Consider the following 22,893-nt stretch of genomic DNA (forward strand, 5'->3'; position numbering starts at 1 on the left):
TGGATTAAATGCTCCAACCAAAAGACATAGATTGTCTGAATGGATACAAAAACAAGACCCATATATATGCTGTCTACAAGAGATCCACTTCAGACCTAGGGACACATACACACTGAAAGTGAGGGATGGAAAAATATGTTCCATGCAAATGGAAATCAAAAGAAAGCTGGAGTAGCAATTCTCATAACAGACAAAACAGACGTTAAAACAAAGACTATTACAAGAGACAAAGACACTACATAATGATCAAGGGATCAATCCAAGAAGAAGATATAACAATTGTAAATATTTATGCACCCAACATAGGAGCACCTCAATACATAAGGCAATACTAACAGCCATAAAATGGGAAATTGACAGTAACACAATCATAGTAGGGGACTTTAACACCCCACTTTGACCAATGGACAGATCATCCAAAATGAAAATAAATAAGGAAACACAAGCTTTGAATGACACATTAAACAAGATGGACTTAATTGATATTTATAGGACATTCCATCCAAAAACAACACAACACACATTCTTCCCAACTTCTCATGGAACATTCTCCAGGATAGATCATATCTTGGGTCACATATCAAGCCTTGGTAAATTTAAGAAAATTGAAATCATATCAAATATCTTTTCTGACCACAACACCATGAGACTAGATATCAATTACAGGAAAAAATCTGTAAGAAATACAAACACATGGAGGCTAAACAACACATTACTTAATAACCAAGAGATCACTGAAGAAATCAAAGAGGAAATCAAAAAATACCTAGAAACAAATGACAATGAAAACACGACGACCCAAAACCTATGGAATGCAGCAAAAGCAGTTCTAAGAGGGAAGTTTATAGCAATACAATCCTACCTCAAGAAACAAGCAACATCTCAAATAAACAACCTAAACTTACACCTAAAGCAATTAGAGAAAGAAGAACAAAAAACGCCCAAAGTTAGCAGAAGGAAAGAAGTCATAAAGTTCAGAGCAGAAATAAATGGAAAAGAAATGAAGGAAACGATAGCAAAGGTCAATAAAACTAAAAGCTGGTTCTTTGAGAAGATAAACAAAATTGATAAACCATTAGCCAGACTCATCAAGAAAAAAAGGGAGAAGACTCAAATCAATACAATTAGAAATGAAAAAGGAGAAGTAACAACTGACACTGCAGAAATACAAAAGTTCATAAGAGATGACTACAAGCAACTCTATGCCAATAAAATGGACAACCTGGAAGAAATGGACAAATTCTTAGAAATGCACAACCTGCCAAGACTGAATCAGGAAGAAATAGAAAATATGAATAGACCAATCACAAGCACTGAAATTGAAACTGTGATTTAAAATCTTCCAACAAACAAAAGCCCAGGACCAGATGGCTTCACAGGCGAATTCTATCAAACATTTAGAGAAGAGTTAACACCTATCCTTCTCAAACTCTTCCAAAATACAGCAGAGGGAGGAACACTCCCAAACTCATTCTATGAGGCCACCATCAACCTGATACCAAAACCAGACAAAGATGTCACAAAGAAAGAATACTACAGGCCAGTACCACTGATGAACACGGATGCAAAAATCCTCAACAAAATACTAGCAAACAGAATCCAACAGCACATTAAAAGGATCATACATTATGATCAAGTGGGGTTTATCCCAGGAATGTAAGGCTTCTTCAATATATGCATATCAATCAATGTGATACCCCATACTAAAAAATTGAAGGAGAAAAACCATATGATCCTCTCAATAGATGGAGAGAAAGCTTTTGACAAAATTCAACCCTGATTTATGATAAAAACCCTCCAGAAAGTAGGAATAGAGGGAACTTTCCTCAACATAATAAAGGCCATATATGACAAACCCACAGCCAACATCGTCCTCAAGGGTGAAAAACTGAAACATTTCCACTAAGATCAGGAATAAGACAATGTTGCCCACTCTCACCACTCTTATTCAACATAGTTTTGGAAGTTTTAACCACAGCAATCAGAGAAGAAAAAGAAATAAAAGGAATCCAAATTGGAAAAGAAGAAGTAAAGCTGTCACTGTTTGCAGATGACATGATACTATACTTAGAGAATCCTAAAGATGCTACCAGAAAACAACTAGAGGTAATCAATGAATTTGGTAAAGTAGCAGGATACAAAATTAATGCATAGAAATCTCTTGCATTCCTATACACTAATGATGAAAAATCTGAAAGTAAAATTAAGAAAACACTCCCATTTACCATTGCAACAAAAAGAATAAAATATCTAGGAATAAACCTACCTAAGGAGACCAAAGACCTGTATGCAGAAAATTATAAGACACTGATGAAAGAAATTAAAGATGATACAAATAGGTGGAGAGGTATACCATGTTCTTGGATTGGAAGAATCGATATTGTGAAAATGACACTACTACCCAAAGCAATCTACAAATTCAATGCAATCCCTATCAAACTACCACTGACATTTTTCACAGAACTAGAACAAAAAATTTCACTATATGTATGGAAACACAAAAGACCCCGAATAGCCAAAGCAATCTTGAGAACGAAAAAGGGAGCTGGAGGAATCAGCCTCTCAGACTTCAGACTATACTACAAGGCTACAGTAATCAAGACAGTATGGTAGTGGCACAGAAACAGAAATATAGATCAATGGAACAGGATAGAAAGTCCAGAGATAAACCCACGCACATATGGTCACCTTATCTTTGATAAAGGAGGCAAGACTATACATTGGAGAAAAGTTAGCCTCTTCAATAAGTGGCGCTGGGAAAACTGGACAGCCACATGTAAAAGAATGAATTTAGAACACTCCCTAACACCATACACAAAAATAAACTCAAAATGGATTAAAGACCTAAATGTAAGGCCAGACACTATCAAACTCTTAGAGGAAAACATAGGCAGAACACTCTATGACATAAATCACAGCAAGATCTTTTATGACCCACCTCCTAGAGTAATGGAAATAAAAACAAAAATAAACAAATGGGACTTAATGAAACGTAAAAGGTTTTGCACAGCAAAGGAAACCATAAACAAGATGAAAAGACAACCCTCAGAATGGGAGAAAATATTGGCAAATGAAGCAACTGACAAAGGATTAATTTCCAAAACTTACAAGCAGCTCATACAGCTCAATATTAAAAAAACAAACAACCCAATCCAAAAATGGGCAGAAGACCTAAATAGACATTTTTCCAAAGAAGATATACAGATTGCCAACAGAAACATGAAAGAATGCTCAACATCATTAATCATTACAGAAATGCAAATCAAAACTATAATGAGATATCATCTTACACCAGTCAGAATGGCCATCATCAAAAATGTACAAACAATAAATGCTGGAGAGGGTGTGGAGAAAAGGGAACCCTCTTGCACTGTTGGTAGGAATGTAAATTGATACAGCCACTATGGAGAACAGTATGGAGGGTCCTTAAAAAACTAAAAATAGAACTACCATACGACCCAGCAATCCCACTACTGGTCATATACCCTGAGAAAACCATAATTCAAAAAGAGTCATGTACCAAAATGTTCATTGCAGCTCTATTTACAATAGCCAGGACATGGAAGCACCTGAAGTGTCCATCGACAGATGAATGGATAAAGAAGATGTGGCACATATATACAATGGAATATTACTCAGTCATAAAAAGGAACGAAACTGAGTTATTTGTAGTGAGGTGGATGGACCTAGAGACTGTCATGCAGAGTGAAGTAAGTCAGAAAGAGAAAAACAAATACCGTATGCTAACACATATATATGGAATCTAAAAGAAAAAAATGGTCATGAAGAATCTAGGGGCAAGACAGGAGTAAAGATGCATACCTACTAGAGAATGGACTTGAGGATATGGGGAGGGGGAAGGGTAAGCTGTGACAAAGCGAGAGAGAGGCATGGACATATATACACTACCAAACGTAAGGTAGATAGCTAGTGGGAAGCAACCACATAGCACAGGGAGATCAGCTCGGTGCTTTGTGACCACCTAGAGGGGTGGGATAGGGAGGGTGGGACGGAGGGACATGCAAGAGGGAAGAGATATGGAGACGTATGTATATGTATAACTGATTCACTTTGTTATAAAGCAGAAACTAACACACCATTGTAAAGCAATTATACTCCAATAAAGATGTTTAAAAAAAAATTGTCCCTCCTGATAGATACACCTGCCTATGCATACCCATCCAAACGTGCAACTGGAGGATTCTGAACAGAAAGATGCCACAGAACCAGGGCTTCCTCCATCAGTTCCAATAAACATGGATGCATCCCTGAGTGAACATTCAGATATTCATACTGGTGAGATCACATATTCAAATATGTAGACCATGGTTCCTGGAATCCATGTTCTTCCAGGGAGACTCAAATGTCACCGAGGCAGGTACACCACAAATCACAAATGTATGAGAAACCGGCATGCCCCACTTTTGCATTGTGCTGATACACTCTGCAGGCAATACCCTACACCAGCAAGAGGGAGTCAGGGAGAGGGGAAGGAACCCAGGGGCTCCTGGCAGGGCAATAGGAAGAGCCGGCCATAGTTACAGCAAGCTCTGTGTTCCACCTCAATCATGTGAACCTGAGCTTGAATCCGGGAACCAACCCACCACTGATCAGGCATTCTCCATAGCCAGCTCCTCTCCTCTGCGTGTATACTCATAGATGCTCAGGGCTCTCCCATCTTAAGAACAAACAAGCAAATCTTCCTTACATGGTTTCCCATCACAATTAAAATCCAACCCAAATTCCTTCTCATGGCCTACAAAGCCTACTTAACCTGAACCCGGACCCTGTCCAACCTTCTCCCACAGTCACTCCATTCTAGCCACACTAGCCTCAAGGAACACACCAAGAACATTCTTTCCTCAGGCCTTTTGCAAGAGCTGTTCCAACACCCAGTAAAGCTCCAACAAACATCTACATGGCTCATCCCCTTGCTTCATTCAGGTCTCTACTCAAATGTCACCTCTTCAGTGAGGCCTTACTTGCCTCGTGCATCTAGAATAGCACCAATGGGACTCAATCACCTCCCCTCCATCACCATTCTTCATAGTGCTAGCACTATTCACAAGATATAAGTCTTCTGTTGAGTGCCTTCTCTCCACTAGAGTGTAGCTGAATGCTGTTCTCTTTGGTTCAGCATTGCATCCTTAGGATCTAGAAACATCAGGCACTCATTAGGTGCTCAAGAATTATCTGCTGAGTGAACAAATGAATGAATAAATTTAATTCCTTGATATATATTAAAGTGGCTATACTGGCTTTTTGTTTACATTTTATCGAAATAGTGACTGTTGGTATATGTTTATATTCCAGGGACACACTTCATGATTAAGTGATACATTTTTCAAGATAAAAAGTGAGAAAAAAAAGGTGATACAGATATTAGTGCACAAAACAATGCACTAGAGGAAAGGGGAGTGAACAGAGCAGAACCAGCTCCCCCAGGAGCATGGCAAAGATAGATACTCCTCAAAGATGAAAGAAATGAACAATCTAAGAGGACCAGGCAAATAAATACCATGGTTTCAAAAGTGTTTTCCAAGTTGCATAAATAACAACTTAGCAATAGAAGGTGCTCAATGAGTGCTGGATAAAGAGGCTAATGATAGTGTAGCATAGGAATTAATTGGTGAATCTTGAAAACCTGCATATCCCAGAACAGAAATCCAAATAATATTTTTTCACAAAGATGACATTACAAATACAATTCTAATGACCAATGGCTGCATATTCTTAACATGGTGATTTTTTAAGAGGACCCAATGTTCCAGTTCTAGGTGACAACTTTTATTTATTCAATAATAAGCTATTACATGGGTCATAAACTTAAATGCCCCCAGGAGTCAGGCAGGCGATATAAATGAGGGAAGCCTGGCTGGGGCTGCCTGGAGCCAGCTTGCCATACGCCTCTCATTGGCAGAGCATCTACTCTTGTTGAGCACCCATGTTGTTAGGAAACCTGGGTTTTCTGGTAAGATTCTTTGATTTTTATTTTTGGCAATGAATTCAAACATTTTATAAAAGCCATGCGAAGAAAACACATTTACAGTGCCTTCGGTTTGTGATAAATTATTTAAATATGAAGCCCACTGAAGAACAGAAGTGATACATCTTTTAATTATCTGACCAAATCCCATAAACATATTTGCTATTTACATAAACCCAGGTCTTTGCTAGTTATAAATGAGGAGAATGTTGAGGGAGATCTGAGACACTCAAGGCATAAGAAAGCAGCTCAGGCTTTATAATTGGGACATTAATGATAAGATGATTTCATTTTTACCCATAGACTCTTAAGGTCTCAATTACATTTGTATGGCTAATAATTCAGTTATCAGGTACTCATTAAACAACCACAAGTTTCTGACCAACATATGAAATACTTAAAAAGCAAGTAAAGATTTAGTTAGCATACTTATTATCTAATCTATTAGTTTAACTAAAAAACGAGCCGACAACTAACTTATAAAACAAACTCCATTCATACTTGTGGTTTCACTATTTGCAAGTGACCCCTACAGGGCCCCGACATCCCGGTCAGCTCCTTGAGGATGAACTTGGTGAGTGAACCCAGCAGTAGCCTAGCATGCACGTCGCACTGCAGTTTTATTGTTCTCTATGCATAATCACGCCCAGAAAAATAGTTACAAGGTGTCTAAAAGAGATTCATTTAATTCTTCAGTCAGACTTTACTGCCCTGTGATCAAATTTAAATATTACCTGAGTAATAGCATATTGTGAGACTCACAGAAGTATTGATATGTTTCCTTGATTGATGCCAAGGCGTACCTCCCCTGTTTATACCCAGTGAAAGCAGCCTTCACCTTCATGGAGACCCCCAGTGCCAGGCGGCTTCCTCCCCTCCCAGCTCTCGGTCTCCACCTGGCTTCACCATCTCAATGCGTATTTGAGTCCTGGCTCCTGCCCTCCTCCCTCACCCCCTTGCGCCTCACCCCTCACCCCGAACCTATTCTCCCACTCATCAAGCCTGACAGCACTCAGCCATCTCTTTCTTGATTTCCTAGCTCAACCTGTGGGTCTGGTGGGATACTGTATCCATTTAGGTCCAGTTGCGGACAACATACACTGCCATACCTGGTTTAAGCAAAAAATATATTTTGCTGCTGGGTTTTAGGTGCTTAACACAATCATTAAAGGAGACAAAGGAACAGAGTAACTCAAGCTTCCAAGAAGAGCTCCCATGATCATTCAGCCTCTGTTGTGATCTAAAAAGCTCCTGCATCCTGGCTGAAATAGCCCATCAGGGAGCTGCTGATGGAAGCAAGCCTCCTCCACCAGGATGGAGACAGCCCTGCAGCTGCAGAAGCCAATGAATCAGGAAAGTAGGACCTCACAGCTTGCCTCCTGCTCTTTTTATACATCAGGTCTCTTACTAGTGGCCCCATAGGAGGAATCCAAATCATGCTGGGAAGAGACTCTAAGAAGATTTTTAACCTTCCAGCCCCTCCTTTAGTGTAGTGTGTACTACAGGGAGCTTGGGATAGAGGTCCAGCAGAGCAGTGCACAGCGAGCACCACAGAATGCCTGCCAGGGACTACACCTGTGTGCTGCTGCTGCTTCTTGTAATTCCTGGGGTTTTTATATTTGTTTGGTTGTTTTTTCTTTTTTGTGTGTGGGTCTTTTGTTGTTGTTGTGTTTGTTTATTTGTTTTTCCATGAGAACCCTTGAATCTCTGAAAAGAAAATCAGAGTAGTCACCAGGAGAAAAACAGGCAGTTAGCACTGATGTCTGGTATTGGACATGTAATGAATGTTAATAGGTCAAAGAAGAGAAGGGTTAGGGATCACTTGAAGACCCTCCTTGCAGTAGCTTCCCTTTGATAAGGGGGCAAGCGGAATATTCTATTCCCTGAGATGGGATATAGTAAACCCTTTATGTCTAAGGGTCAAAGAATTGGAGGTGCCAGACTGTCTGGGAAAGAAGGGGGACTTTGGGTGGTGGATTCCTAGCCCTAAGGCAAGAAGTGGCAAACTCAAGGAAGCTGCTACTTTGATGTCAGCACTCACCATCCTACCCACAGCAAGAGAAGCCATGCATCAATTCCTGATGGGGAAGGGTCTGATGAGGATCATCACATCAGGAGACAGGGGTCAGTACTGATGTCCTATAACCTGAAAAATGTCTATACCCATACTAGGGAATGGTGCACAGTAAGCTGAAGGAAGAGGAAAGTGGACACTCTTATTTAAGTGGTGAAATTCACATAATTATGCTAATTGAGACCAAGGTATCTACTCTATTCCTGGTTCCACAGTGGCCCTAAAATTTTCCTGGTATATTTCCTAGAAGATTCTTCAGAGAACTTCCCTGGAATGATTTCTATTCCCCTTAAAACCTTGTTCCCCTACTATTGACACTGTCTTCTCTTAACAAAGCCTTTCTCAGATGAACTACTGCAACTTCCCTTGCCTCTTCTTCTCCCACCTTCTTTGGGGAAGAAGTTGCCTACACCTTTTCAAGCTAGTGCCAGTCTCCCTCCCCTTCTACATCTTATAGATCATGGGTCAGGGACTGTTTTTATAAGCCAAGTTTTACTGGAACACAGCCTTTCTTTGACCTATTGTAGATGGCTGCTCTCACACTGTGATGGCAGAGCTGGGTAATAGAGACCATCTGGCCCACAAAGTCTAAAATTTTTACTATTCAGGCCTTTACAGAAAAGTTTGCCAATCCCTATTCTGGAGGATCTATCCCTTTCTACCTTCTGAAATTTCCTCTTATCAATACCTCCCTTCTCTCTGTTACCTTCAAACTCTCCATTTCTATGGTTTCCTTCCTGTCAACCTATCACATTTATGTCATCATTCAGTCCCTCCTCAACAAACCCCAATTGAGCACCTACTAAGTGCCAGGGACGGGGGATACAAATACTAATAAAACACAGTCCCTGCCCTCAAACTGTTTATGGTCTGGAAAGGGAAGGCAAACCTGTAAGCAGCTAAATTTTCTCTAGTATTTCAGAAGCCAAGAAGAAATTTCAAGCAATGCTCATCTCTACTTGGGGAATTTAGGGGGGTCAAATATATCAAAGAAGTCCAGAAGAGCATACAAATAACAAATAGTTCATAGGGGTGGTGACACTTACACAAATCTTCACCATCCCACCTTCCCTTAACCATCCTTCATCCTCTCTCTACCATACCACTCTCCCTTTCTCTTTATCGCTAATATTCTTGACCTTCAACCTACTCCGTCATTCTTTGCAGCCTGGTTCCATAGCACCACCTCACTGCAACTGCTCCCTCAGAGGTCACCAGGGCCCGTGGCTGACCTGTTTGCAGCCACACCTCAATTCTCATCTCGCTCACCCTCCACACAGTAGTTGATCGTCAACCACTCTTACGCTCACTCTACTGCCTGAAAGCCTTCCATGGCGCCACCTGTCTGAGTTTCAAATCCCCTAGACTCTCTTACAATCTCTAGGTGCCTTCTTGCCCACAGAACACTTGTCAAATCCACAAGTATATCCCATTGTGTTGTATCTCCTCACCTCTTCATGCTTTGCCCCCTGTCTGCGGTGGTCTTCACTACCTTTCCCCATCCTCCAAACTCCTAATTATTCTTCAAAACCTAGTTCAAGTGCCATTCCCACTGTGAAAGGATCCCATGGTGACTTGGTCAGCTCTTCCCTCCTCCTTTCTCGCTACTCTCAGAGCACTTGGTAGAAGCTCTGCTGAGGGTTCTGGACTCCAAGTACTTGCTCCCATGTACGGTCCCCTCATTTCACTGTGTATGCGAATCATTTAATCCTCTTTAAATCCCAAGTATTTGGACTAAATCCACATAAAGCTACACTATATAAATGACTAGGGTAGCAGCCAAGCTTGGCAGTTCCAACCAGGAAAAAAACCCTCTAAATTCCTAAATATATCAAGACAAGTTATTTCTCAGGCACACATCTCTTAAAATTCAGTAAACTTTCAGAATATGCAAATGACAGTAAAACTTCCCTCCAGCACATTAGAGTGACAGTTACAAGAAAATGACATAAAATGGCTCCCTAAGGAACCATCTCAAGGTAGCATTAAACACTCAGGCTTGTCACTAGGAAGAGCACCAACTAAGTCATATTTTTTTCAGCTTTTATAATAAAGATGGCACAGTTATCAGCATATTTTCATTATCATCTCTGTCTTTAGAACTATGGGCAGAAAAGTATTTACTGTGAATGTTAAGTATGTGACAGTAGAGGACTAATGGATTTGGGGCAAATAAGTACGAGAGATGTGGATTTATGTTCCAGTAGGGCTCCACCTTCTCCAGGATAGCAATGGAGATGCTCCATCCTTGAGTTTTCCCTGTGAGCACCAGCCCTATCCCAGTTCTGGAATACAGAATGAGTCACTTGTCCAAGATCTAGTCAGTGTCTGTCCCAAATGCTGGCGCTCATCAGAGCTTTTGGAGTCCATGAGAACCCTGAGGCAGGAGGAAGAAGGCAGGACACTTCCCCACAGTTAATATTCTTGGAGTACATACACATGAGCACATAGTAAAGTAAAGTAGGGAAGTTAAACAGTCATGTCACTCTGCACACTTTCAGTAACAACTCTGGGTCAAATTAAGGCTCAAGCAAAGCCCTTTGCCGATTCTGTGGGGACAGAAAGGCATTCATCATCTCCTGTAAAAAAATTTCCACTTTCTGGCTCCTGCATATATTCAGCTAGTCAAGTGTCAGCACAGAGCCTGGAACTCATATGCTTTGTGGCTTTCACTGTGACAACTGCATTTCCAAGCCTGTCGTTGCAGGCAAGACATTTGTTATTGTCTTGTTGGCTGAGGGTAAAACAAATACCCATTTAGATCACAACAGATAAAAGCTTCCTCTGAATTAATCATACATGGGAGGCCAGAAAACACAGTTCTATCAGGGAAATTGAATCTCACAGTGGCAAACCCACCCACAAAGAAAAGGGAACCGCTTGAAATAAAGGGAAATGTAACAGTATTTAAAGTAGCCTTGAAGTGGGAGCTCTTGTGAAACAAGTCTCCAAAAAAGGCATCACACAGGTAAAGGTGAGAATGCCTAAAGGTGAATGACCTCAGAAGGTCAGGTTTCCAGGGAATCCCCTTCACCCCCAATCAGTGAGATCACACTGATTACAGACTCTGTGCAATTCATTTTAAAATGAACTTTTTTCAGGCCCACTGTGTGCTTGGCGCAGAAGGTCATGAAACCCACTTCCATACCCTCCTGGCAGTGGAGAGAGGCAGCATAAACCCCTCACCACAGATGCCAGAAATAGACTTTTTCCCTTTTCTTCCAACACATGAATTTGGAAGGTACATTTTTGTTGTTCAGAGCAGAACTGGATGAGTTAGACTATGTTTGGTGGGGAGTGGGAGGGAAGGAGAAAACAGATTCTGTAAAAAGTCAATTCTTTATAAAGATTTACTATATGACACCAGTACTGTCCACTGATAGTGGAAGGTAAGCATAACAATCCATTATGAAACAAACTCACTGTTAGCTAGGCAAGTATATTGAGAGAATCCAGAAGAATGCACAAAGAGCCCCTTACTTCAAGTTGGAATCATATTGCCTAATGAAACTGAGTTTTCCCGGAGGTAAACGGGAAGGAATCCCCTTATTTTGATGTCTCTGGGGACTGCAGCATATGACAATCCAGAAGGAAAAGAGCCTTCTCCAGTGGGTCCTCTTCCCTTCCTTTTGCCTTCTCTCCTTCCCCTTCTCTTCCATTCTTTTTCCTTCTCTACTCTCACAGGTCCAGTTCCTCAGGACACAAGACTCTGAGATGCAGAGCGCTGTGCAGGAACTTCCTGGGAACTGCGTTGGGAACCACGGTTGTGAAGGGATGAGAGGGCAGAACTCAGCAGAAGAAGTTGAACTCAGTTGCCACTGAGGCCTCAGCCAACCCCACCAGGAACTGCAAAGCTGGGATGGCCCTCAGAGATGCCCACCATGGGTCTTAGCAGTGCCACCTCGACTGGGGGGATTTGTAACCTTGGGCGAGGCAGCTCCCTTCAACCAAGGACAGTTTCTGGGAGAGGATTCAGCCAGGAGCCTCAGCAGCCAACACACTCCCGGCAGCTGGGGAATGAGTAATTCAGTCCTGAGAGGGAGAGCCAGGGGGCCAGACGCTGCTCCCTTTCCCTTCCCTTCCTCTCTTTATCCTTCCCTTCTCTTCTCTTCCCATGGCCCTGAGTCCTTACATGCCTTTGTTCTCCTTTCTCCAGGGTCCTGTCTCTTATTCTCTTTGTTCCATGGGACAAGTCTGTAATAATTCCATTCCATCTACCTCCACTACGTTGGGGTGGTATCTACAAGCCAATCAGCCTTCACACTGACAGTACACACCCACGCTTAGCAGATCTGCAGTAAATTTTCAAGAGAAAATTCTCCTTTTTATCTAAAGTTCACACTACAAAACAGGTACCACGTGTTACCCTAAGCTCAGTGTGTGCCATGGCCCCAGTAGGATGTCTTAATTTAAAAGTCTCTACCTATTCTTCTACCTTCATACGTAAGAGTACGTGGTCTCCTTGGGTTGCCCTTGTTTTGTATGTGCCGTGATCGTCGTTGAAGAAAAATAAATGTTAACCCAAGAAATATCTTAATTGAACTGGAACATGAAAAGTAACAATATTATAATAGCTCTCCTATATAAGCAAATGCTCATCAGCACTACTGCTTGCTACTTCAAATACTTGTGTCATTCAATATTTACAACCTTACGGGACCCCCATTTTCAAGGAAGGAACTGACACCTGGAGAGGCTCTGAACTTGCCTAAGAGAACACAGCTAGGAAGTGCTGAAAGCCAGATGCGGCAGAGATGACCATCTGTCCACTAAAATCCATACTGCTCCATGATATTGAGTGTCTCTCTGAGGAAGCTGCCCAGCCAGGGACCACATGTTCCTGCCCGCCTTGTTCCTAGACAGGGTCACGTGGATAGTTCTAGTAAAAAGAAAGTGAGCAGAAGTAGTATGTGTCACTTGTACCCTCCTCATGTTCTTTTCCCTGTCTGCCTACCATATGCAGTGGACTTTCAAGCCCCAGTGGAAAGCAGAGCCATGACATGGAAAGAGGCCAGTCCCTGAATCACCAAGTAGAGGAAAGCCACCCATCAACGTTAGACTATCATGAGTGATAACTACAATTTTGTTGCACCAAACTGAAATTGAGGGGCTTACTTGTCACAGCAGCTAGCACTAACCTAATTAGCACAGGATATGAAAGCTATACTTGCTCTTACATATTCACTTATCCATTCAACTAAATGAATGGTAGAGGTCATTTGAGTAACCTTTACCAGCTAGGTATATACTTGACACTGGGATGCACATGACATGGTCTCTTCCTTCTAGGAGCTCTAGAAGAGAGATTATTCACACCATGGAAATACTGAGGGGGAAAGACTGGCTCTGCCTGGCCTCATTTATGGAGTTTCTCCCCTGGGGAGGCACTGATATTTACATGGCAGTCTAATTTTTACTTACGTTTTTCAAATTTATAACATTAATACAAATTCTTTCCATGTGGATACTCTGATAGAGACCTATTCTGAAAAAAAAAAATCCCTGAAACCAATTAGGGAAGGGGAAATTGTTAGAATTTAAAATCAGATAATATATTCAGTGATTACTAATAACTCTCCTAAAAATAATTTTTTGGGTATTTGGCACTTCTGTCCTCTGCCTTTGAAAACTAGTTAGTACAATGGATAGATTAAGAAATACAGGGACTTCCCTGGCGGTGCAATGGTTAAGACTATGTGCTTCCACTGTAGGGGGCGTGGGTTCAATCCCTGGCTGGGGAACTAAGATCCCACATGCCGCATGGCACAGCCAAAATAAATAAATAAATAAACAAACAAACAAACTACAACTTCGATTTCTTTTAAAAAAAAGAAAAAAAAGAAATACAATAAGTATAGGTACACAAAAAAAGTGGCTTTTTTCTTTCTCAGTCTCACTTTAAATTATGCTTTCTGGTGAGACGAAAAAAACCAAGCAGAGCAAAAGAGATCAAAGAAATGTATATCTACACACACATACCTCACTCCCTCTACCAATACATCATGACCCCAAACTCCTAGGCCGGCTCAGAATCTTCCCTTTCCTGTTCTAATTCTGTGTTTCCGTTGGTAGAAAACCCTTTTCTTGCCTTCCTATGTCTCATCCATCTTCCATCTCCACCCACCCCTCCATATCCACTCACATACCACCCTCTCCATTCCCAAAGAATTCCAGCTTGCGCCATCTCTTTCCCTTTTCTGAGCAACTCTACGCTTACCATTTAGATGTAATTAAGAACTTAATTGTTCTTTAAATATCTGTTTACATACTCATCTTCCAATGAGACTGAAAACTCGTTAGAGACATAAAACCCGACTTTTCTCCATGTGCCTAGCAGTGTACTGAGCACTTACATAATCAAAAAAGAAATGCCTAGTGAGTGATCTTCCTGGATGATCTCCCAGGGCCTCGTGACAGCAGGCCTTTTAAGCCTTGAGGAGTTACGGGCTTTAGCAAACTTTGAGCAACAGGCAACTCAGAGTTGTGCTGAGGAAAGAGCCCAGGATTATAAGCAAGTCAACCGTAGTTCCTCTTCCATTTCAACCCCGAGTGGCCCTGGGTACAGCCCTTACATAAACATCTCTGAGCCTCAGTTTCCTCATCTTTAGAAAGAGAATAATAATACCTTCCTCTTGGAATCAAAACAGGTTAAGTAGAAGAAAGCCCTTCAAACACTTCTTTACGGGATTTCCTTTTGTACCACTGAATTAGTAGGTAACAGAATCCAGTCCCTCTTGTCCAAAGTAATTTAATGAGCGTACTAATACTGACTAAGGAGGGATTCCATCTGAGATCAAGACAGCCCTCTCTTCTAAATCTATGCTTCTCACCAAAGCAGATGACTAAATAAATGAAAGATGAGATGCAGTTAACGCTGTACCCTTTGCTTTTACAACCTACTTCTACAAACTGCTGAGAAGGCACTTCTCAGTGGAACCCGGAGGGCAATGGCAAATTGTCTGGTCACAAGCCCAAGCTCTGAACAATATGGAGAGGTGTCTGCTGTCACTGCACTGCTCATTAATTGTCCCATATAAGGCCAGTCACAGGGGGAGAGAGCGGTCTTCCAAGATGCAGCAGGAAACAGCTACGGAGTTGGGGGAGCCCAATGGCAGGGGTCTTGCTGCTCAGTCAACAAGTTCAGGCCTGGCTGGGGGTGCAGGGCTCCTGCTGAGAGCCTTATTTTTCTGTCAGCTGTGACTCCTCCTCCTCTCATTAACGCATGTCCTGGGGTCTTCTTTTCAGAAGCCAAGGCATCATTCTTCATTCTTCAAGACGGCTCTCCTAATTGGTGGAGGGGTGCTGGCACGTGCGCATTCAAGCAGAAGCAAATGTTTATGCAGTTCCTTTCCTCACCCCCTCTTCTCAGCGATACTCACAAGACCCCTGGGGTACAGTTTCCTTGAATGGTGTCAGGACAGGCTGCCTCTCTTGTCCTTTGTCCAGCGTTGCTGCTTCCCTTTTTATACTCACTATCTCCATGGCTCTTCATCACCACAGAAGAGGTTAGTAGCAGAGGCTCCAGGATCAGACGGCCAGGGATTGAATCCTGGTTGTGCGGAAATTGGGCAAGTCACTTCATTCTCTGCTTCCTAACCTGTGAAACAGAAGTAACGGTATTTTCCGCATCATCTGACCACCGAGGACCTAGCTCCTGTCTCTCAGGAAGCACTTTAACATACTTCCCTCAACCTAATCCAGACATTTGACTCTGTTACTTTAAACATAATGCATCAGTTTAGATGATATCAGAATACTGAGCACTCTTCTCACAGGTTAACACTCTACTTGAGACTTCTGTGCAAAAATGCAGGGTACTATGGACCGCCTAAAAATTCAGTTTCCTTCCACTATATTCCAACTTTGGTGTGATCTGAAAGTATGAATTTGTATGAAAAGCAGGGAAGAAATCGCCATCCTATCAATGATGGGAAAAAAGGCTGCAATGTGATTTTCAGCCATGATCAATTGCTTTCAGTTTCCCCATCTACCCTCACAAATGTAAGAAAAAGGTATTTTTTCATGATATTAGTGTTCCAGCTTTCAACAGAAGGGGAATTTAAGAAGAAAAAAGTCTTTCCATACAACAACTAATTTAGCCCATCATTCTTCATTATAATTAAAGTGATGATTGCTGGATTTTCAGTTTCAAGACGGTAGACACTTTCCAACCTCTCTCATCTTAAAAATCACCCTAATACTCAAGGAAGTAAGAATCAGAAATAGAATTCAATCTTTGATCAGTCTAGGGGACAATTTTAATTCTGAACTAAATTATAAGATGGCAGAAAGCATTAGAGAAGAAAATGACTTGCTAGAGAGAAGGAAGAATAAATCTAAGTGCTTGCAAAGGAACGTAATGATGAGAGGCAAGTCAAAAATACCTACAGAATCCAGACAGGCTAGGAGCACAAGTACAACAGAAGGTGGGGGGGTAAAGCTGGGTCTGACTATTCCTCCCACACCCCTGCAGGAGAAAGTGAGGGGCCAGACTCAGAGACAAGAAGTAAAAGGGAGAGTAGAGGTGAGGCTCACAAATGAAAGCAGGGAGATTAAATGAAAGTCTGCAGACTGAACAGAGAGAAGTTGCAGAAGATTGAAGGAATCTTCTCTAGAAAAACTGAACCACCCACTGACAAAATACTACAAATTCTGACATTTGAGGGTCTCTGATGAAAAAGCTGTATCATCCTAATGACCCTACAGTGAAAGCCACCAGTCGAAAAGTCCAATGGATAGACACAGAACTTCCAATCAGCTTTCTAAAGATCCACTCAGAAACAGGAATGAACAGCCAAGGACTCTAGGCATTTGAGGAAAATCAGCAATATTAAAATGAAACAAGCAAACAAATAATGAGAAACTAAAAGGAACTCAGAAAAAACAGAGACAATGCAGGAAGAAATGGAAAACCACAAAGACACTCTATTCAATGTCCTCAGGAGTTCTGAAGCTGTTGTCACAGCATGCTAAGGGATATGACATCATCCCTAAGAGGCACAGTAGTCCCTTCCTCCCCTCCAAAGGGACATATTAACTCTCTATTGACAGAGGAAGAGAAATAGGCAATTTAAACATAATGTTTTAAACTACACCCATGCAATAAAAACACATTATAAAAATAAATGTTAAGAAAGAAAATTCTTTTATGTATTAAAAGTATTGCTAAAATTTAAAAATAAGAAACAGTAGAAGGACAGCAAGGTTAGGTCAAGGATTTCACCTAGAAAGTAGGACAAAAGGACAAAGAGATCGAAAATAGGACAAAAAAAACTTAAGAAGGTTAGAGGTTCAGTTCAACCAATAGGAGTGCCAGAAAGAGAACAGAGAAAGCACTGATAAAGAAGTTCTCAAAGAAACTTTTCAAGGAAACGTACCAGCACTGAAGGATATAAATTTCTTGCTTAAAAGACAGCAAAATAAATGAAAAGGAATTCATATTGAGGATAGCAGTGTAAAAGTTGAGTGTACCAGAGATAAAGAGATCTTAAAGTTTTCCAGCAAGGAGAAACCGGTCACAGGCAAAGACTCAGAAATAAGAAAAGCAACAGTCTTCTCAAAAGCAACATTATAACCTAGAAGTCAATGTAGGAATAGCTCCAAAATTCTGAAAGAAAATAATTTGCCACCAAAGATCCTAGATTTAACCAAACAATCAAGTGTAAAAGTAGAATAAATACTCTTTTTCAAATATATAAAGTCTCAGGAAATTTACCTCCCATGGCTTTTCAGGAAACTGAGGAGGAGGAAGAAATAAACTAAGAGAGAAAATGACATGAATCCTGGCACAAGAGAGAGAAGCAAAGTGAATTGGGCACAAGACGGCGATTCTGCAGCAGGAAGCAACCACCCTAGGACGGAACAGAGTCCTGAGGGCGACAGAATATATGTCTCGAAAAATAAAAATAAAAAGGAAGACGGGCTATGATTGTTCAATAGGTTTGGCTCTAAGAAAAACTTTAAGAAAGGCATCTTACAAAGCTGTTGGAGGGTATGGGGAAAGAGTTGGGCCAGAAATTTGAAGGCAGTGAAGCAAATAAAAACAATGAATGTGGCAATTATTAATTTCAGGAAAACTAAAAATAAAGCAAATGTAATCATCGCCTACTATTTGGCTCAGAAAAAAATAATATTTTCCTAGTAAAAATATTAAAAACCATGCCAAAAATTGTGAAATAACTGTACTGAAAGGACACAGGAGGTGAGAAGATAGGGCGTGAGACTAAAAATTCTGGCTTCATAAAATAGGAAGTCACAGAACAAATAAAGAGTTCGGAGCTGTTAATTGCCTCTGGAGAATGGCATTGACTGAGGGAGGGAATGGCTACTATTTTATATTTATATATACACATATACACACACACACACATTTAGCATCATTTGACTTCTAAAACCAAGTGCATGTATTTGTGCATTAAATTTTAAAAATATATGTTATGTTTAAAAAGTTGGATGAAATTACAGTACAGTTAACACTGTGCCCTTTCTTTTTACAACTTAAATATGTCTAAAATACACTGGGGAAATAAAAACCTTTTTCATTCCTGGAACTAAGCTACACATTTGTATCAAACATTTTATTTAAAAGATTTGGTAGTAAATTATTAATCCCTCCCCCTCATCCACCCTTTGGCTCACCAATTACCAAAATACAAAGCCCTCTGCAGTCATCTTTCTTTTTCATATCGTTATTATTCACCCATAACTGTAGGTGTTTAAAATGACTCAGAACACTGGGGGTGCCTTTATGACAGAGTATCACAATAAATGCATATGAAACCTCCTTCCTCTTACTCCATTCTCCATTGCTAAAGCACGAAAGAAATTGGGACATTTGTCCTGAACTGTCTACCTTCTGAGCCTAAGACTTTCAGCAGTGATATTCATCATTTTTATCATGCTATCATTAATTAGAATTAATTATAAACTATAAGGGCTATAATACACAAACAAGTACGGGAGCTAGCAGTTTTCTGATATCATGAAGAACATGAAATTAGACAGGATTCTCCCCAGAATCTATCAGAGAGATAAGGGAAAAGCAAGAGTTAAATCAGGGGTTCTGAACCTCTTTTCTCCCCACCACGCCTAGGAGACAGGGCTTACTCTGCTGCGACTCGTTAGTCAGCTCCTCTCTGCCACAGGGGGGTGTGATTAGCATTTCTGCTCATGGAGGAAGATCGGTGGGTCGTGTGAAGAAATCCCCAGGTAATTTGGGCAGGCCCCTGTGTCCTGCTACACCCCCCCCCCACAGGTGTGTTTCCTCCTCTCCCTTTCCCTCCGCCCTCTGCTCCTCTCAGCCAACAGAGATAGTTTAGGGATCAAATTAAGAAGATGTCACCACGGGGCAAAAGATAAGGACTCAGAGCAACTGAGACGCAGTATTTATAATTTGCCTCCACCACCGCCAGTTCCACATCATTTGCTGATTCTCCAAGCTTACTGCTGAGACAGTGGAATAATTTCAGATGCCAGGAATGTAGCATATCAGAGACAACTTCTGACAACTTTCCCACCACTAGGGACTCCCATTTCCCTTCCCCAGGCCCATCCAAGCAGGGACTCAGCATATTTCTCCCTCACTTTTCCCCTTACTTGCTTCCAAAACATACTTGTTTGAGTACTTGGGTTAATTAAAATTTTAAAAAAAGAAGGATACCCAACATTGATTGGACGCTCACTACCACTCCACATTTTATGAAATAAAATTTCACGCATGTCATTTGAGATTCTGAAGACTACAACACAACATTTTGATACCTGAAGAATATAACCAGAATATAAGGCGAAAGGGTTTTCAGACTCTCAAAGTTTCATGTTCTAGCCTAAGAGGAGTCACACAGGATTTCACAGGACTTTTTCTTTTTTCCCCTGGTAAACAAAGAAAGCAAAGGGACATTCAGATAGGTCTCAGGGGCCCCTCCCATCCAACTCCCTTTCCCCCACTGCATTCATTGCTTCAATCAGAACAGCTCTGACTGCATCAGACCGTGTTGACTTCCACCGTAAGACTCATTTGGAAACACATCTGAAAATGGAGGCCCCTCCAAGCTGCACCGTCTGTCAGTGCTGCGGCACAGGCTCTGAAACCCTCGCTCCAACACTCTGCCTTGTCCACGATATATCCGGCGTATCGTTTCCAGTATGCTGCCAACATGGTCTATACACATACCTGGAGATACCTGTCTGGTCCGAATTCCTTAAATATAATACAGGGTCTTTCAATTTGGCCTGGTTCGACCTTTCCTTCTTCCTCACATTCTACCCTCTCTCATCTCCCGCACGACCAGCAACACACACGCTTTACTTAGTCCCTAAACCTCCTTGTCAACCCTAGTCTTGCCATGTTCCTTCACGTCTCAGTGCCTTTGCTGGTGCTGTTTTATCCACCCAGCCTGTGTTCTATCAACCAAGGTCTATTTTGGAAATTTATTCACCGTTTAATGGTCTACTCAAATATCACCTCCTCACTGAAGCCTTCCCAGACTTTTCCATGAAGAATTAATTACTCTCTTTTTGGTGCTCTCTATATTTAAAATATCAATTACAAAATATAGTTCACTATTTATCTATTCCTTGCGCTATGCGGTGAGTGCCCAAAGAATAGAAACTTAACTCATATTTGAATCCCTAACACAGAACTTGGCACGTAAGAGTTACCTGCTATTTCCTCAGTGATACGTGAATGGGAGAGAAGATCAAAGGGGGCAGAACCAGTGCTTCCCGGAGCACTTCCTGAGTACAGTTCCTAGCCCAGCAACACACACAAGGAGGAATCTCACCAAAGATCTGTGAGAATGACTACAGTAGACACACATGGGTGCCCCGACTGACATTCTTTGGGGTTCACCTCTGATTTCAGCCATGGTTGAGGTGGACATTTGTGTGAGTTAGACTCGCCTTATAGTGACCACCTCTCCTAGAGATGATGCAACAGTGGATGTATTGGGTTGGCCAAAAAGTTCATTTGGATTTTTCCATAACATCATAAGGAAAAGCCTGAACGAACTTTTTGACCAACCCAATATGACGCCAGGATCCACTGGTCCTATCATATATCACATCACCCAGAAGGACCCTGCCTAGTAGGATATTAGATTGGCCTCATATTGGCCTAGCGATGGCACCACTCATGCCTACAACATGCAGGTTTGGGATGCTGTTCTCTAGGGTGCATTCTGTGCACTGAAACAATAGCCACTACATAGTGCTGTGTACCTCAAAGCTAGAAAACAGAGGTCTGGGCACCAAGGGGTGCACGCATTGGTTGGCTCTTCTCATCATCACTCCCCATATCACAATTGCTTAACTTGGACTGCTTGTTTCCACACCGTTAAACTTTGCTAGAATAGAGGTCCTGGGTCTTAGAGGGCATCTCTCCACGGGACACTGAGCCAGAAGCTGTGACTCTACCATATCACTCAGGCTCTTCATCACCATGGACCACGGGCAAAGAATGGAGTTTCTATATTGGCAGAGAAACTGACTGTGATAATCTGAGGAGATAGGGTCGCTGCTGCACAATGGGAAAAAAAGAAATGAGGGCTTCCCTGGTGGCGCAGTGGTTGAGAGTCCGCCTGCCGATGCAGGGGATGCGGGTTCGTGCCCCAGTCCAGGAAGATCCCACATGCTGCGGAGCGGCTGGGCCTGTGAGCCATGGCCGCTGAGCCTGCGCGTCCGGAGCCTGTGCTCCGCAACGGGAGAGGCCACAACAGTGAGAGGCCCATGTACTGCAAAAAAAAAAAAAAAAAAGGAAATGAAAGTCTGGATCTCGAGGGATTCCCTGGGGCATCTCTTGGTGTTTTGTACCCACTGATCACAGGGAACAGACGATGGCAGAAAGTCAATCAACCCAGTCTCAGACTCCTCCAAGGTGAGGGTCTGGGTCACCTACTGACCCAACAACGTCAGAACTGAGGGTGAGGGCAGTCTAGAGGGCATAAGGGAGGATGACGGATTTTAACTGTGGCCGCAGAATCCACCGCAGCAAGGAGGACTGTGGCTTGTTACACTGCTAAATCTCTCCTTCGAGGCACGGATCAGCCTAGTCTTTGAAGAACAGTGAGAGTGGAGTTAATGAAGAGCATCACTGGATCAGAGCAGCGCCAAGAGCATGGCGTGGCAGACAGGACACTTCTGGTGTGCTGGGTGAACGGTGACAGGCAGGCCTTGACTCGCTTCCTGCTGACGGCAGCTCAGTGTGTGACTGAGCTCAACCCACAGCCCCGCAGGCCCGCATGGCACACCTGTAAGTTGGCTGTTCCTCTATCCCTGGCTCACCCTCCCCAGCTCCTCGGTCCTGCCTGCTAGGGTCGCCTCCAAAATAAACTACCTCCTTGTTTTCAGGAACCCAAGGGAAGACTGTGATCATGTTTAAACTGGAATTTTCAAGTTAACTTTACAAACTTACATTTCCTCTCCCCGTGTAGGCTAGCTACTCAGGGAAATAACACTTCCACAGCACTTTACTTCTTTCAAATAAAGAAATAGCGCACTTATGAGTGATAAGGAAAGCGATAGGGTGGTTGTTATTACCAACTCCCAGTCTTTTTCATTTTTAAACAAATAAGGAAGCTGAGGCTTGGAGAGGTTATGTGCTTTCTCCAGCACCAAAGGGTTTGTACAAGGTGGGAACAGGGTGCTCTGTGTCCTGATATTGACAGTTGATGCTGTGGGTGCCCCACACATACGTCCGTTATCAGGTCAGTTTCTCCATTTCTCAGCTGCTGTAGGTGTTGCTGCTAAGAGTTCATAGCTACACCTCTCCCCAGAGCTTGCCCTCCTCAGACAGATATGCCTGGGAGGGTACGTACTTCTACCCCACTCTAGGGCT

The sequence above is a fragment of the Mesoplodon densirostris genome, chromosome 1 (genome assembly GCF_025265405.1).
Source record: "Mesoplodon densirostris isolate mMesDen1 chromosome 1, mMesDen1 primary haplotype, whole genome shotgun sequence".
Taxonomy (NCBI): Eukaryota; Metazoa; Chordata; class Mammalia; order Artiodactyla; family Ziphiidae; genus Mesoplodon; species Mesoplodon densirostris.